Consider the following 17,460-nt stretch of genomic DNA (forward strand, 5'->3'; position numbering starts at 1 on the left):
TGTTGGTTGCACTAACTGCAAGGTTGCTGGGAAGTAGAATCTGTTTGGTCGATGAGCTTTGACTGCTGTTTTGGAACCTTACCTCTCCTCCTTAGCCCAATATGCTGTCTCAGGTCCTATTCTCATTCTTCAGCTCTCAGTCCAAATAAAGTTATTTCTCCTGGAAAAACAAAATTATGGATGTAGTTTCAGTTTAGTTTCTAGTTCTGCAGGTCAGAAGTCTGAAATGGGTTTCACTGGGCTGAAAAGAAGTTGTGGGCAGGGCTACACCCTCCTTAGGCTCTAGGGGAAAAGGTGATCAATCCAAGCATGAAATAGATTATGATAAAATCTGTGAGAAAAATGGAATGTAAATACTAGATCAAGGAGGAAAAATGACAAAATTTTAATGCTAAAAAATAACACTTTGATTAAAATAAAGACCTTTTTAGCTGCTGTGGTGTCTTGCGACTGTAATCCCAGCACTTTGGGAGTCTTGAGGTAGGAGGATTGCTTGAGCCCAGGAGTTCAAGACCAGCCTGGACAATATGGCGACCCACTGCCCAACCCATAAAAACAAACAATCAAATAAATAAATACTTTTTCATGTATTTTTTAATTAGGTGATAGCCTCTGGCCTCTGTCTTTTACGTGTATTCTACTGAATATATTTATAAGAATGATGTTCAGGCTGGGTGCAGTGGCTCACGCCTGTAATCCCAGCACTTTGGGAGGCCAAGGCAGGCGGATCACCTGAGGTTGGGAGTTCAAGACCAGCCTGACCAACATGGAGAAACCCTGTCTCTACTAAAACCACAAAATTAGCCTGGCGTGGTGGCACATGCCTGTAATCCCAGCTACTTAGGAGGCTGAGGCAGGAGAATCACTTGGACCTGGGAGGCGGAGGTTGTGGTGAGCTGAGATCGCGCCATTGCACTTCAGCCTGGGTGACAGAGCAAGACTCCACCTCGAAAAAAAATACAAAAATCAGCTGGGTATGGTGGTGTGCACCTGTAATCCCAGCTACTCGGGAGGCTGAGGCAGGAGAATTGCTTGAACCTGGGAGGTGGAGGTTGCAGTGAGCCGAGATCGCACCATTGCACTCCAGTCTGGACAATAGAGTGAGACTCTGTTTCCAAAAAAAAAGAATGATGTTTAATTTAAAATCAATCTTTTTTTACAAATTTGCCAGATATTACATGCTTTGTAACTATTTACATTTATGATGTCAAATTTTATTTTTATTTTTATTTTTTATTTATTTATTTTTTGAGATGGAGTCTCGCTCTGTCGCCCAGGCTGGAGTGCGGTGGCGCGATCTCCGCTCACTGCAAGCTCCGCCTCCTGGGTTCACGCCATTCTCCTGCCTCAGCCTCCCTAGTAGCTGGGACTACAGGCCCCCACCACCACGCCCGGCTAATTTTTTTGTATTTTTAGTAGAGACAGGGTTTCACCGTGTTAGCCAGGATGGTCTCGATCTCCTGACCTCATGATCCGCCCGCCTCGGCCTCCCAAAGTGCTGGGATTACAGGCGTGAGCCACCGTGCCCAGCTTATGATGTCAAATTTTAGATGTCAACTTAAAAATATATAAGGGGCACATTTAAAGTATTTTATTTTGATATACACTTTAATATTAAAAAATTAATTTTGCAAATGGTGATTCTCTGAATTCTCATGTTAACTCTTAAAATTTTATTTCCTTTAGGGGAAATACATTACAAACCACAAAGCTTCATCTTAAAACATAGAGATGCTGTAGAAATGGATGACATTTACTTAGCTCTCTGTCTTTCCCATTGTGACCACAAAAATGTCAACAAATAGACAAGAGACCTACAGAAATGTCTATGCTAAGCAGCAGATTTATCACTCACAGCCATAATTTCTAACTCTGGCTTTCCTTGCTAGGAAGTTTTTTGTTGTTTTGGGTTTTTTAGATTACTTTAGAAAACCATTTATTAAAGGAAGAGCATTTAAACATTAATTTAGGTTAATATAAAGAGTGTAGCCACTCCCTAGATCTAGAAATAGATTGCCAGCAACCCAGAGCTCATATGTACCCATTCCCAATCAAACCCCCTTCCCAGCCCCCAGAGGAAACTACTACATTGACATTAAAAGTAATAACTTCCTTGCTTTACTTTCTGGTTATGATACCCATGTATGCCTTTCCAAACATCGAAGTTTAGTTCTGTCTGGCTTTGAACTTGATATAAATGAACAAGTATTTTAGACAGCATGTATTCTTTTGTCTGGGCTTCCATTACTTAATAATTAGGTTTTTGAGATTCATATATATTGTTGCCTATAGGTATACTCCATTTATTTTCACTATAGTGTCGAATTTTATTGTATGAACAGATGACAATGTAGCCATTTTATTGCTGATAAACAGTTGCTGCTGGGAACATCCTTGTACATGACTCCAAGTGGACACAAGCACATGTTCATAAGAGTGAGATGACTGGGTCACAAATAGTTGAATCTTAAATTTTACTAGATAATGTCAAACGCTTTTAACTCTTGGCACTATCACATTTTAAAATTTCAGCTAATTTGGAACATGTGTAATGGTATTATATTTCATTATGTTTTTATTTGCACTTCTACCTAATTTGATTACTAATGAGGTTGAGGGATTTTTCTACATTTTTGACTATTTGGATATCATATTTTGCTTGAATCCTTTGCCCATTTTTCTTTTGGGTTCTCTGATTTTTTTTTCTTTTCTTTTTTCTTTTTTTTTTTTTTGAGACAAAGTCTCACTCTGTCACCCAGACTGGAGTGCAGTGGTGCGATCTCGGCTCACTGCAACCTCCGCCTCCCTGGTTCAAGCAATTCTCATGCCTCAGCCTGTAGCTGGGATTACAGGCATGCGCCACCACACCCGGCTAATTTTTGTGTTTTTAGTAGAGATGGGGTTTCACTCTACTAAAAACTGGGTCTCAAACTCCCAACCTCAGGCTGGTCTCAAACTCCCAACCTCAGGCTGGTCTCAAACTCCCAACCTCAGGTGATCTGCCCACCTTGGCATCCCAAAATGCTGGGATTACAGGTGTGCGCCATTGCACCTGGCCTAGGAGTTCTTATATATTCTAGATATGAGCTTCTTTGGGTTACGTGACTTACACAAATATTTTTTTTTCCTACTTTGTGGCTTGCCACAAAGCAAAACTCAAAATGTTTTCCACAGCCGCTCTTCCATTTTAAACTCCTACCAGCAGTATATGACAGTCCTGATTAATCCACATCCTCACCAACACTTGTTATTGTTTGTCTTTTTGATTCTAGACATCCTAGTTGGTGTAAGGAGGAATCTCATTGTGGTTTTGATTGAAATTTGTAGCTTGCCTTTTAATGGTGCCTTAATAAATAAATATTTTCAACTTTAATGCTCAAAACAACAATCTTTTCCTTTATTGTTAGTATATTTAATGACTTGCTTAAGAACTCCTTCCTTACACCAAGGTCACGAAGACAGTTTTCTGTATTATCTTTCAGAGGTTTCATTTATATATTTAGACAGACTCTTGTTCTGTCATCCAGGCTGGAGTCTAGTGGCACAATCTTGGCTCACAGCAACCTCTGCCTCCTGAGTCCAAGTGAATCTTGTGCCTCAGCCTCCCGAGTAGCTGGGACTACAGGTGCAGGCCACCACGCCCAGCTAATTTTCTTTTTGAATTTTTAGTAGAGACGAGGTTTCACCATGTTGACCAGGCTGGTCTTGAACTCCTGAACTCAATTGATCCACCCACCTAGGCCTCCCAAAGTGCTGGGATTATAGGTGTGAGCCACCATGCCCAGCCCACTTTTATCTATTTATCACCATACATATTAGTTTCTCTCTCCTTTCCATATGCAAAATACCCCACAAAGAGAGACAACCCCCAAATCCTGTCCAGTTACAGCATTAAGCTCAAAGTTCAGAATCTCTAGGTGACGTGTGATAGCCCCTATATTTGGGAATGATGTGAGGCAGTGCTTGCACCACGTTCAGATGTGGCCATTGTGATCGGGAGACGTACGAACTAAAAAGACAAGATATCTGTGCCCCGTCTTCCACCAATGTACAATGGTGGAATGGGGCCAGGAAAACCCCCCCATTAGGAAAGGGAAATACAAAGCATTCTGTTGAAATTCTAGACAAATGAGCAGAGGGTTTCTTACCCTAGGGATGAGGAATTTCCTAATCAGGTCCCAATTTGTCCCCCAGGAAGGGTTCACCAGTTGGTGTTCTCTGTGCCTATCACTTCACCCTCTGGAAGATCTTCCTTGGTCATATCTCAAGCGGGTTGCTGAGGAGGAAAAAGGTTTTTCCCCTCCTCTACTAGGGTTTTGCTGTGTTGGCCTAACTCCTGACCTCAGGTGATCCACCTGCCTCGGCTTCTCAAAGAGCTGGGATTACAGGCATGAGCCACCATTCGTGGCCCCAAGTTTTATTTTATAAGTTTAATGTGGCAAAAGGTGGGGGTGATCCATAGAGAAGAGAAACTCCCCGACGAGGCAGCGAGGCTTGGGGGTTTTTATGCCATTTAGAGGAAGGACAATAAATTTATAGAGAAGTAACAAGGCAAAGGAAAGGGGTTTCTAACTTTCTAGTTCTAGGAGGTAGTAAATTGTGGGGAGGTAAATATATGGGAAATACTAATGGGAGATTAGGGCTAGTTAGTAAGGTTTATTCATGTAGACACTTACATCATCTCTCTCTTGCCATTTCCATCTCTGGTGATAAGAGCTGTTCTTCCCTTCCTGATATGGGGAAGTGGGCGGTCGCCTGCATAAGAATATATGCCTTGTTTTCATATAGGGAGGGTAGGGAGCTTATCCTGTGTTTGGTTTTTCTCAATTGCTTTCAGCTCAAAATAATTCTTATGCCAGAGTGGCATATACTTTCCTGCAAGAAACTGAACTATTGAGCAGGTTTGACAACTTGCTCACTGCCTGTAGTAGACTAAGTGCTTAGAAGTCATTTTTCAGTCTCAAGTAGTCATACACAGTTAAACTATAAACTAAGTTCCTCCCAAAGTTAGCTCAACCTACACCCAGGGATTAAGAAGGGCAGCTTGGAGGTTAGAACCAAGATGGAGACCAGGCATGGTGGCTCACATCTGTAATCCCAGCACTTTGGGAGGCCAGCTTGGGAAGATCCCTTGAGCCCAGGAGTTCAGGACCAGCCTGGGCAACATAGTGAAACCCCATCCCTACAAAAAATAAAAAAGTTTAGCCAGGTGTGATGGTGCATGCCTGTACCCCAACTACTAGGGATGCTGAGGTGGGAGGATTGCTTGAACTTGGGAGGTAGAGGCTGCAGTGAGCCGAGATCATGCCCTGGAGAATAGGGTGAGACCCTGTCTCAAAAACAAAATCAAACCAATTTTTTAAAAATAAGAATTTTAAAAGAAAAAGACAACTATACAAATTTTAAGGGTTACACAATAAGTCATCTAACACTGGCCGGGCGCAGTGGCTCATGCCTGTAATCCCAGCATTTTGGGAGGCCGTATGCCTCCTATTCTACTACTGAGTTCAGGAGTTTGAGACCAGCCTGGCCAACATGGTGAAACCCTATCCCTACTAAAAATACAAAATTAGTCGGGCATGGTGGCTGGCGCATGCCTGTAATCCCAGCTACTCGGGAGACGGAGGCAGTGGAATCGCTTGAACCCAGGAGGCAGAGGTTGCAGCGAGCCGAGATCGTGCCATGGCATTCCAGCCTGGTGACAGAGTAAGACTCCGCCTCGCCGGGTGTGGTGGCTCACGCCTGTAATCCCAGCACTTTGGGAAACCAAGGTGGGCAGATCACGAGGTCAAGAGATTGAGACCATCCTGGCCAACATGGTGAAACCCTGTCTCTCCTAAAAATACAAAATTAGCTGGGCATGGTGGTGCCTGCCTGTAATCCCAGCTACTCAAGAGGCTGAGGCAGGAGAATCGCTTGAACCTGGGAGGCGGGAGTTGCGGTGAGCCGAGATTGTGCCATTGCACTCCAGCCTGGGCAACAAGAGTGAAATTCCATCTCAAAAAAAAAAAAAAAAAAATGAATATGATAGCTCTAGATATCCTCTTATAGGATAATCTCTAAAGTTTATTCTTAGGCCAAAAACTGTGGAGGCACCCTGTTTTTTCTCTTTTTCTCACATCCCACATCCACTGTGTCTCCAAATCCTGTTGACACTAGCTTCAAAATATATTCAGAATCCAACTACTTCTCACCACTTCTATTGTTACTCCTCTGGTCTACTGCAACAGCCTCCTAACATTTACCTGCTTCCATCCTTGTCTCTCAGGCCTATTCTTAACACAGCAGCCACAGTGATGATGTTAAAATGTAAGTCAAACCACATTACTACTCTATTCAAATCCTTCCAACAGTTCCCAGTCACAATAAAAGCTGTAAGGTTAAAAAGTGTGATATCTTTCCTCACCCATCATAAGGTTTGTGGCTGGCACTCCTGTAATAAAAGACAGGTTAATAAGAGAAAAGCATAACAAACGTACTTCATCAAAGTTTTAGGTGACACCAGTGTCTTCAGAAATGAAGACCAAAAGACCCAGAGAAAACTGTGTTTCTGTGCTTAGGTCTGATGAAGAATGGGCAGCGGTGTAGGAATGTGATTGGACAAAAGGGTATGATCTAATGGTAATGGACCAAGCGGGGAAACCCAGCAAGGCCTCTCTGTTCAGATCCTCCTTGGCCTCTCTGTGCAGCATTCCTTCCTCCTGGATTTGGGGCAGGACCCTTCTGGAATGAAGGTCTTCAACGGAGAACAGAGAGAATGACCTTTATAGGTTTTATGGCTTGTCTGTGGGGAGAGAAGTTCTAGTTTCTCTGACCAACCTTGGGGAAGAGGAATGATGGTTTCTGTGACTCTTCAGGGGAGAAAGAGAGGTGAGAGACAGGAGGGCAGGAGAAGGTCAGAGAGACTTTGCTTCTGAGGCTTTTTAGTCTCTAAAGTACTCAGCATGCCAAAGCACCATACTTTGGGGTATCATTTTCTGAGCTCCAACAAAGCTAAAGTCAGTTTTTATAATTGTTATTTGCTCTCTTCCTCCCCACTCTCTTCTCCCCTGGCACTCCCACACTTTGTTACAACTCTGACCTTACTTCCAGCTCCTCTATTCCTGGCTCACTGTATTCGCCCATTTTCACACTGCTGATAAAGACATATCTGAGACTGGGAAGAAAAAGGTTTAAATGGACTTACAGTTCCACATGGCTGGGGAGGCCTCAGAATCATGATGAGAGGCAAAAGGCACTTCCTACATGGCAGTGGAAGAGAAAAATGAGGAAGAAGCAAAAGCAGAACCCCTTGATAAACCCATCAGATCTCATGAGACTTATTCACAATCATCAGAATATCATGGGAAAGATAGGCCCCCATGATTCAATTACCTCCCCCTGGGTCCCTCCCACAACATGGGGGAATTCTGGGAGATACAATTCAAGTTGATATTTGGGTGGGGACACAGCAAAACCCCATATCATCCTGCCCCTGGCCCCTCCAAATCTCATGTCCTCACATTTCAAAACCAATCATGCCTTCCCAACAGTCCCTCAAAGTCTTAACTCATTTCAGCATTAACCCCAAAGTCCACAGTCCAAAGTGTCATCCGAGACAAGGCAAGTCCCTTCTGCCTATGAGCCTGTAAAATCAAAAGCAAACTAGTTACATTCTAGATACAACTGGGATACAGGTATTGGGTAAATACAGCCATTCCAAATGGGAGAAATTGGCCAAAACAAAGGAGTTACAGGGCCCATGCAAGTCCAAAATCCAGTGGAGCAGTCAAATTTTAAAGCTTCAAAATGATCTCCTTTGACTCCAGGTCTCATATCCAGGTCATGCTGATGCAAGAGGTGGGTTCTCACAGTCTTGGGCAGCTCCACTCCTGTGGCTTTGCAAGGTACAGCCTCCCTCCTGGCTGCTTTCATGAGCTGGCATTGAGTGTCTGCAACTTTTCCATGTGCATGGTGCAAGCTGTTGGTGGAACTACCATTCTGGGGTCTGGAGGACGGTGGCCCTCTTCTCATAGCTCCACTAAGTGGTGTCCCAGTAAGGACTCTGTGTGGAGGCTCCAACCCCACATTTCCCTTCTGCACTGCTCTAGCAGAGGTTCTCCATGAGGGCCCCGCCCCTGCAGCAAACTTTTGCCTGGACATCCAGGCATTTCCATACATCCTCTGAAATCTAGGTGGAGGTTCCCAAACCTCAATTCTTTTTTTTTTTTTTTTTTTGAGATGGAGTGTCGCTGTATCACCCAGGCTGGAGTGCAGTGGCACGATCTCAGCTCACTTCAACCTCCGCCTCCCGGGTTCAAGTGATTCTTCTGTCTCAGCCTCCCGAGTAGCTGGGACTATAGGCATGTGCCACCACGCCCAGCTAATTTTTGTATTTTTAGTACAGACAGGGTTTCACCATATTGGCCAGGCTGGTCTCGAACTTCTGACTTCATGATCTGCCCGCCTCGGCCTCCCAAAGCACTGGGATTACAGGCGTGAGCCACTGTGCCCGGCCCCCAAACCTCAATTCTTGACTTCTGTGCACCTGCAGGCTCAACACCACATGGAAGCTGCCAAGGCTTGGGGGTGCCACCCTCTGAAGCCACAGCCTGAGCTGTACGTTGGCCTCCTTCAGCCACAGCTGGAGCGGCTGGGACACAGTGCACCGAGTCGCTAGGCTGCACACAGCATGGGGACCCTGCACCTGGCCCACAAAACCACTTTTTCCTCCCGGGCCTCTGGACCTGTGATGGGAAGGACTGCTGTGAAGGTCTCTGACGTGGCCTGGAGACATTTTCCCCATGGTCTTGGGGATTAACATTAGGCTTCTTGCTACTTATGCAAATTTCTGCAGCTGGCTTGGGTTTTTCTTTTCTATCACATAGTCAGGCTGCAAATTTTCCAAACTTTTATGCTCTGCTTCCCTTACAAAATTGAATGCCTTTAAGTGCACCAAAGTCACCTCTTGGATGCTTTGCTGCTTAGAAATTTCTTCTGTCAGATACCCTAAATCATCTCTCTCAAGTTCAAAATTCCACAGATCTCTAGGGCAGGGGCAAAATGCTGCCCATCTCTTTGCTAAAACATAACAAGAATCACCTTTGCTGCAGTTCCCAACAAGCTCCTCATCTCCATCTGAGACCACTTCAGCATGGATTTTTTTTGTTTGTTTTTTGCTTTTTGAGATGGAGTTTCACTTTTGTTGCCCAGGCTGGAGTGAAATGGCACAATCTTGGCTCACCACAACTTCCGCCTCCTGGATTCAAGCGATTCTCCTGCCTCAGCCTCCCAAGTAGCTAGGATTACAGGCATGTGCCACCACGTCCAGCTAATTTTGTATTTTTAGTAGAGACGGGGTTTCTTCATGTTGGTCAGGCTGGTCTTGAACTCCTGACCTCAGTGATCTGTCCACCTGGGCCTCCCTAAGTGCTGGGATTACAGGCGTGAGCCACTGCGTCCGGCCTCAGCCTGGATTTTATTGCCTATATTGCTATTAGCATTTTGGGCAAAGCCATTCAAGTCTCTAGGAAGTTCAAAACTTTCCCACATTTTCCTGTCTTCTTCTGAGCTCTTCAAACTGTTTCAATCTCTGCTTGTTACCCAGTTCCTAAGTCACTTCCAAAATTTCAGGTATCTTTTTCAGCAATGCCCCATTTTATTGGTATCAATTTACTGTATTAGTCTGTTTTCATGCTGCTGATGAACACATACCTGAGACTGGGAAGAAAAAGAGGTTTAATTGGATTTACAGTTCCACATGGCTGGGGAGGCCTCAGAATCATGGCGGGAGACAAAAGGCACTCCTTATATGGCAGTGGAAGAGAAAATGAGGAAGAAGCAAAAGCGGAAACCCTTTACAAATCGATCAGATCTTGTGAGACTTATTCACTATCACGAGAATATCATGGGAAAGACAGGCCCCCATGATTCAATTACTTCCCCTTGTGTCCCTCCCACAAGTGGGAATTCGGTTTTTTTTTTTTGAAACGGAGTTTTGCTCTTGTTGCCCAGGCTGGAGTGCAACGGCACACTCTTGGCTCACTGCACCCTCCACCTCCTGGGTTCAAGCAATTCCCCTTCCTCAGCCTCCTGAGTAGCTGGAATTACAGGCACCTGCCACCACACCCTGCTAATTTTTTTTTTTTTTTTTTTTGTATTTTTACTAGAGATGGGGTTTCACCATGTTGGCCGGGCTGGTCTCAAACTCCTGACCTCAGTTGATCCACCCGCTTTGGCCTCCCAAAGTGTTGGGATTACATACAGGTTTGAGCCACCACACCCAGCTCACACGTGGGAATTCTGGAAGATACAATGCAAGTTGAGATTTGGGTGGGGACACAGCTAAACCGTCTCACTCACTCTGGTCCAGGTACACTCTGCTTGCTCTTCTAACACACTGGGCACACAATCCTCCGCCTGGAGCAGATACACAGCTGCCCCCTTTCTTGTTCCCTTTACATCTCTTCATAAATGCCACTTTCTCTGTGAAGTCTTCCCTGACCACGCTGTTAAAATTCTAAGCCCCATCTCCCAATTCTCCTGACATTTTTCTATTAAAAAAATGTTCCAATAGCAGTTCTCATTATCTGAATTCCTATGGATTCTAGATTTTACTGATTTGTTTGTTTTCTCCCCCACTACAATGTGAACTCCATGAGGGTAAACATTTTGTCTGTTTTGTCTACCGATGGCCACTCATGACAGAAAAAAAAGTGACTGTCTTAGGGGAGGCCCTCAGTGTATTTTTGTTGAATATTGAATAAATGGATGACTCAGATGTAGGGGGTGATCTAAAGAAAAGAGTCAAGAATGACTTCAACGTTTTTTGCTTGGGCAATTGGGATTGCCACTTTCCAAATCAGGGAAGTCTAAGGGAGGAGCAGGTTTGCTGAAGGTGTGATGACTGGCTAGCTCCAGTGTCGTCAAGAAAAAGAACTGAGGCAGAGTGCACTGATGGGGTGATCCATTCTCTCGGACTCTGGCAACTCTAACAGTTTCCTTAGTCAGATTTATAGTTGCCACAGATATCCTCTGAAAGTTGGAAAAGAGGTTACTAGGTGTTCTTTCAGTTCAATACTGGGCTTGTGTCTTTGATTGATTCCCATCAATTCAGTTACTTCACAAGTCAGAAGAGGCAGAGATTAACTCATAGCTGCAACTGGCTGCTGTCTGGTGGTGGAAAGGATAATCCTGAAGGTTATGTTTAATGGTCCTATAGGACATTAATCATTTTTGTATCCAATACAGCAATCTTACTAACATTCGTTTGTTAAATTGCCTAGAAACACCCATGCTTCTCAAAGGCACTTTGAGCTGATTTTGATATCTTATAGATTCTTTCATTAATAAATAAGCTGTATAAAATCTTTGACATGTGTTCATTTTATATTTGCATGAGTTATGATTCTAGCTTTTTGAAAATTATATTTTAATGTCACTTTTACAGAACTAAAATGCTGCCACTCAAAATGATACCTGAGCACTTACTCATTGATTAGTCCAACCTTGTGACAACATAAATTTCCCTGTTGCCAGCGCACTAATACAGTTGGCAACCGGCTAAACTTCAGGCAGCAGAGAATGTTTAGCTGCTTGCTGCTTTTTGAAAAATAAATAAAGGGCTTCAGAATATGCCACCCCAAAATATGTTGTTTTGGCATATTCATTTGAGCTGAAGACACTGGAGAAACAGCTGATGCAGGAAAAGCTCTCTGATTCTCCCTTTCTACCTGAAAGCGGGTCATACAATTTTCCATGAGAAACATGCCCTCTGTGTACGAGGAAGAGAACATTCTTCTCACCATAGAAAGGGAACTGACACTGAAATAGATCTATGTGAACAGTCTTACTAAAATAACCTTTAACTTCCACTGGTTCCCCCTTTACATTTCCTAGTTACTGTCCCACAATTTACTGCCATTACACCAAGCCCCTTTGTCTTGTCACATCCCCATAATTTATAATTCTTTGTGTAAAAAGGTATACAGTAGTTCCTTGGTATCCACAGGGTGTTGGTTCTAGTTGCCACCCCCTGCATATACAAAAATCTAAGGATGTTCAAGTCTCTTATATAAAATGACATAGTATTTGCATATAAGCTATGCACATCTTCCTGTATACTTTTTTTTTTTAATCTTGTTTTTTTGAGAGAGGGTCTTGCTGTCACCCAGGCTGGATTGCAGTGGTGTGATCTTGGCTCACTGCAACTTCTGTCTCCTGGGTTCCAGTGATTCTTGTGCCTTAGCCTGTAGCTGGGATTGCAGGCGTGCATTACAACACCTGGCTAATTTTTGTATTTTTAGTAGAGGCGGGGTTTCCAGTTGGCTAGGCTGGTCTTGAACTCCTGGCCTTAAGCAATCCGCCTGCCTTGGCTTCCCAAAGTGCTCGGATTATAGGCACGAGTCACTGCACCTGGCCCTCCTGTATACTTCAAATCATCTCTAGATCACTTATACCTAATATAATGTAAATGCTGCTTAAGTTGTTGTTATACTGAATTGGTTTTTTATAAATTTGTATTTTTTTTTCTTTCTTTCTTTTTTTTTTTGAGACGGAGTTTCTCTCTTGTTGCCCAGGCTGGAGTGCAATGGCGCGATCTCGGCTCACCGCAACCTCCACCTCATTGCAACCTCCACCTCCCAGGTTCAAGCAATTGCCTCTTTGGGTCTTTCCTTTTTTTTTCTTGAGGCAGTCTCTCTCTCTCTGTCATCCAGGCTGGAATGCAGTGGTGCTATTAACGGTGGAAGGTATGCGGACAATTCTGAAGGCATTTCTATTTTTATTCTGCCAATAATTTTAAAGCTAGCTTGTTAAGTTCACTTTAAGTCACGTGAACTTGAAAATTGCTTAGACTTATTTACTTGATTTATGAGCGCACTTTTACTTATAAGCCAATTTGGTAGACACAACATATAACAGTAAGGGTACAAACAAATAAACACATCTAGACATGTATACACACACATCAACGAAGATCCAATACCTTGGAACCTTAGCCACAAGATAGCAACACAAGCTTGCAGTTTTACTTCAACCTAATAGAAAATAGAAGGACGGCTCTGAACCAAAATTTCAGGTAAAGCAACCTCCATGGCAGTTTGATACTGAAAGGCTAAGCCTCCCAGCCTCCCTAGACTTCAAGGAGCACGAGGGCCAAACAGTACCAAAGGAGGGCGTCATACGTTAACCAGGCCCCCTGCTTAGAACAGCAGCACAAAAGCCTGGATACATGCAACGCCATCCCACTTTCTGATTAGACAGTAAATTTCAGATTCTAAACAATTTTGGGGCCAAGCAGCATCACAACGGTGAGAAATATTTTTTTTCTTTTTTGAGACCGAGTTTGGCTCTGTCACCCAGGCTGGAGTGCAGTGGTGCGATCTCGGCTCACTGCAACCTCTGCCTCCCAGGTTTGAGCGATTCTCTTGCCTCAATCTCTCGAGTAGCTGGGACTACAGGCATGCGCCACTACACCTGGCTGATTTTTTTGTATTTTTGGTAGAGACAGGGTTTCACCATGTTGGTCAGTCTGGTCTCAAACTCCTGACCTCAAATGATCCGCCTGCCTTGGCCTCCCAAAGTGCTGGGATTACAGGCATGAGCCACCGTGCCCGGTCTGCAAGAGAAAATTCTAAGGAGGGTTTAATACTAGACCTCGGAACCTCTGCCAACAGCTTCCTCTTTGGAGAGTTTGAGGTCCGCAGAACCCACAGGGGATCCTCCTGTGGAATCCAATCTTAGAGTTCCAGACGTCTCTGGCCTTAGGTGGGTGCATCAAATGCAGGTTTCCCTTCCAAAGCATACTATGAGATTTATAAGAATAGCCAAGAACTGTAATGAGAACTGGATGCTGGGTGAGACTTTTGTTCCTTAGCCAGTAGAGTATGACCTGGGAAGAATTTAGCATATGAAAAGAAGGTTTAAGTTGCCTGAAATATGTGCAAGTTTGCTCTGAGCTGCACAGCAGGTAGAGATTATGGACCATGTGTGGAAAACATTTTTTTAAAAAAGTCCTTCCCCCTTTGGGGCAGGGGTAATTATTCCCATTCACTCCTCGGCCTTCAGGCAGTACCAGGGAGTGACCCCAGACAATTGCCCTCAATTTCAAGGAGCTACTAAGAAACAGCCACCGTGACTGAAAGAGAAGAAAAAAACATAAATAAATAAAGACCCAGATTCCTTAAGTGATCTGGGCAGTGGTGGTTAGGCTTCTCCACATGGAAACCCCTTAGTTTCACTGGCCACGGCCAGAAACCTGCAGTTGCTTCCATGTTTAGGCACTGTCCACCAAGTGTCCCAAGTTGGAAAGTCCCAAGTCTGCTCCATGGATGGAGCAGGAAGGAAAGGGAGAATGAATCCCAAACTTTGGGCTTACCTCTCCCTCCTGGCTGGCTTGCCAAAATATGTTAATGGTGGAGGATATCCAGGTTCTTGGCGTCTTGAACAAAGAATTGGACAAAATGCACAAACAAAGCAAGGAAGGAATGAAAGGTTTTATTGAAAATGAAAGTACACTCCACAGTATGGGAAAGGGCCTGAGCAGAGGGACTCAGGCACTGTTACAGAGTTTTTCTGAGTTTAAATACCCTCTAATCGGGGTACGTCCTATGTAAATGAAGAGGATAAATTTACAAAGTCATTTATGGCAAACGCCAGATGGAGAGGATATTTCCTGTTATGGCTTAAGTGTGAATTGGCCTTATGCTCCCTGCCTCCAGACCTTATTTTCCTGCCTCAGCGCAATCTCAGCTCACTGCAACCTCCATCTCCCAGGTTCAGGTGATTCTCCTGCCTCAGCCTCACGAGTAACTGGGATCACAGGCATGAACAACCATACCCAGCTAATTTTTGTATTTTTAGTAGAGATGGGGTTTCACCATGTTGGCCAGGTTGGTCTCGAACTCCTGACCTCAGGTGATCCGCCCGCCTTGGCCTCCCAAAATGCCAGGATTATAGGTGTGAGCCACGGCTCCGGCCTCTTTGGGTCTTCCATTTTCCTTCTGAAGTCTCCCAGGTACATGTAAATATATTAAATGCATTTGTATCCTTTTTTCCTCTTAATCTGTTATTTTGTTTAGTATTATTATTATTTTGAGACGGGGTCTTGCTCTGTGCCCAGGCTGGAGTGCAATGGTGCGATCTCAGCTCACTGCAACCTCCACCTCTGGGGCTCAAGCGATTCTCCTTCCTCAGCCTCCCAAGCAGCTGGGATTAGAGGTGCCTGCAACCATGCCCGGCTAATTTTTGTATTTTTAGTAGAGATGGGGTTTCACCATGTTGGCCAGGCTGGTCTCGAACTCCTGACCTCGTGATCCACCCACCTCCGCCTCCCAAAGTGTTGTGACTACAGGCGTGAGCCACCGCGCCCAGCCTGTTTTTTTCTTTTCTGTGTGTGTGACGGAGTCTCACTGCCTAGGCTGGAGTACAGTGACACAATCTAGGCTCACTGCAACCTCTGCCTCCCTGGTTCAAGAGATTCTCCTGCTTCAGCCTCCTGAGTAGCTGGAACTACAGGCACGCACCACCGCGCCCAGCTAATTTTTGTATTTTTAGTAGAGACACGGTTTCACCATGTTGCCCAGGCTGGTCTTGAACTCCTGACCTCAGGTGATCCACCCGCCTCGGCTTCCCAATGTGCTGGGATTACAGACATGACCCACTGTGCCCGGCCTTAATCTATTTTATCATGATTCGGGGTCACTGCAACCTCTGCACCTCCTGGGTTCTCAGCCTCCCTAGTAGCTGGGATTAGCTAATTTGTCAGTTTAATTCTTAAACCAGCTGCAGAACCTACGAGAGTAGAAGGAAGTTTTCCTCTCCTACGCTAGGTTGTATGTTAGTTTTCTGTTGCCAGTGGTAATGATTTGGGACACAACAATAAGCCACAAATTTAGTGGCTTAAAACAACACAAAGGTGTTATTTCACAGTTCTGTAGGTCAGAAGTCTGACATGTGGCGGTGGCTAAAGCCTCCCAAATCCCAACACTTTGGGAGGTGGAGGCGGGCGGATCACCTGAGGTCAGGATTTTGAGACCAGTCTGACCAACATGGAGAAACCCCGTTTCTGCTAAAAATACAAATCAGCTGGGCCTGGTGGTGCATGCCTGTAATCCCAGCTACTCGGGAGACGGAGGCAGGAGAATTGCTTGAACCTGGGAGGCGGAGGTTGCAGTGAGCCGAGATCGTGCCATTGCACTCCAGCCTAGGCAACAAGAGGGAAACTCCATCTCAAAAAAAAAAAGAAAAGAAAGAAAAAGAAAAAGAAAAAGAAAAAAGGCCAGGCATGGTGGCTCAGGCCTGTAATCGTATCACTTTGGGAGGCCGAGGCAGGCGGATTGTCTGAGCTCTGGAGGCTGAGGCAGGAGAATCTCTTGAACCTGGGAGGTGGACGTTGCAGTGAGCTGAGATCGTGCCACTGCACTCCAGCCTGGGCGACAGAGTGAGACTCCGTCTCAAAAAAAAAAAAAAAAACAAAAAAACAAAAACCCCGTCTCTACTAAAAATACAAAAATAGGCTGGGCGGGGCGTGGTGGCAGGCGCCTGTAATCCCAGCTACTTGGGAAACTGAGGCATGAGAATTGCTTGAACCTGGGAGGTCGAGGCTGCAGTGAGCTGAGGTCACGCCACTGCACTCCAGCCTGGGTGACAGAGTGAGACTCAAAAAGAGTCTCAAAAAGAAAATAATAAAAATTAAAATAAATAACATAAGAAAAAAGAAAAGTCTGACATGCGTCTCACTGGGTGAAAATCAAGGTGTCAGCAGGGCTGTCTGTGTTCTTTTCTGGAAGCTCTGGGGAGGATCCATTTCCTTGCTTTTTCTGGCTTCTGAAAGCTTCCCACATTACGTGGCTTGTGGCCCTCTTCCAGTGTCAAAGACAGAAATGACAGGTTAAATACTTCTCATGTCACATCACTCAACCTGTCTTTCCTGCCTCCCTCGTCCACTTTTAAGGACACTTGTGATTACACTGGGTTTGCCAAGGTAATCCATGATAACCTCCCTATTTTAAGGTCAACTGATTAACAACCTTAATTCCAATTGCAACTTTAATTTCTTTTTGCCATGGAGCATAACATACCCACAGATTTCACAGATTTCACAGATGGGGACATCCTTGGTGGGGGGGCATTGTTCTGCTTACCATAGTTTATCAGTAGACAAGAGAGAAAACAGAGAATTTAGGGAAATAATATATACATCTCTATTTTCTGCTGAGACACCTCCACAGTGTCTTTACAGACTGATAACGAGCTATTTCTCTAGTTAACAAAGGCAGAGTGGCCTTCCATTGCAGGTATTTACCATGGCAAATGCCAAGCTTCTTTGTGCAAACGTTTATGTGTGTGCTAAGCATTTTAAATAGATCTTTTGCATCACTCTATTTTCATACTGTGAAGGATATAATGTAGTTATGAGTTTTGAAGATGGGACAGACCTGAATTTAAATTCTGACTCCATTACTTATTACCCCTATGAAC

The 17,460-nt window shown here is 44.4% G+C and overlaps 1 long non-coding RNA gene across 1 annotated transcript in view; it reads right to left on the reverse strand.

The window, feature by feature from the left end:
* LOC129049046 (uncharacterized) overlaps positions 1-17,460 on the reverse strand; it is a 64,598-nt gene that overhangs the window by 42,177 nt on the left and 4,961 nt on the right. Inside the window, exon 2 of the long non-coding RNA XR_008511812.2 lies at positions 83-160. This is a non-coding gene — a long non-coding RNA (uncharacterized LOC129049046). The remainder of the gene's footprint in view (positions 1-82; positions 161-17,460) is intronic.

Source organism: Pongo abelii, chromosome 10 (assembly GCF_028885655.2).
Source record: "Pongo abelii isolate AG06213 chromosome 10, NHGRI_mPonAbe1-v2.0_pri, whole genome shotgun sequence".
Lineage (NCBI taxonomy): Eukaryota > Metazoa > Chordata > Mammalia > Primates > Hominidae > Pongo > Pongo abelii.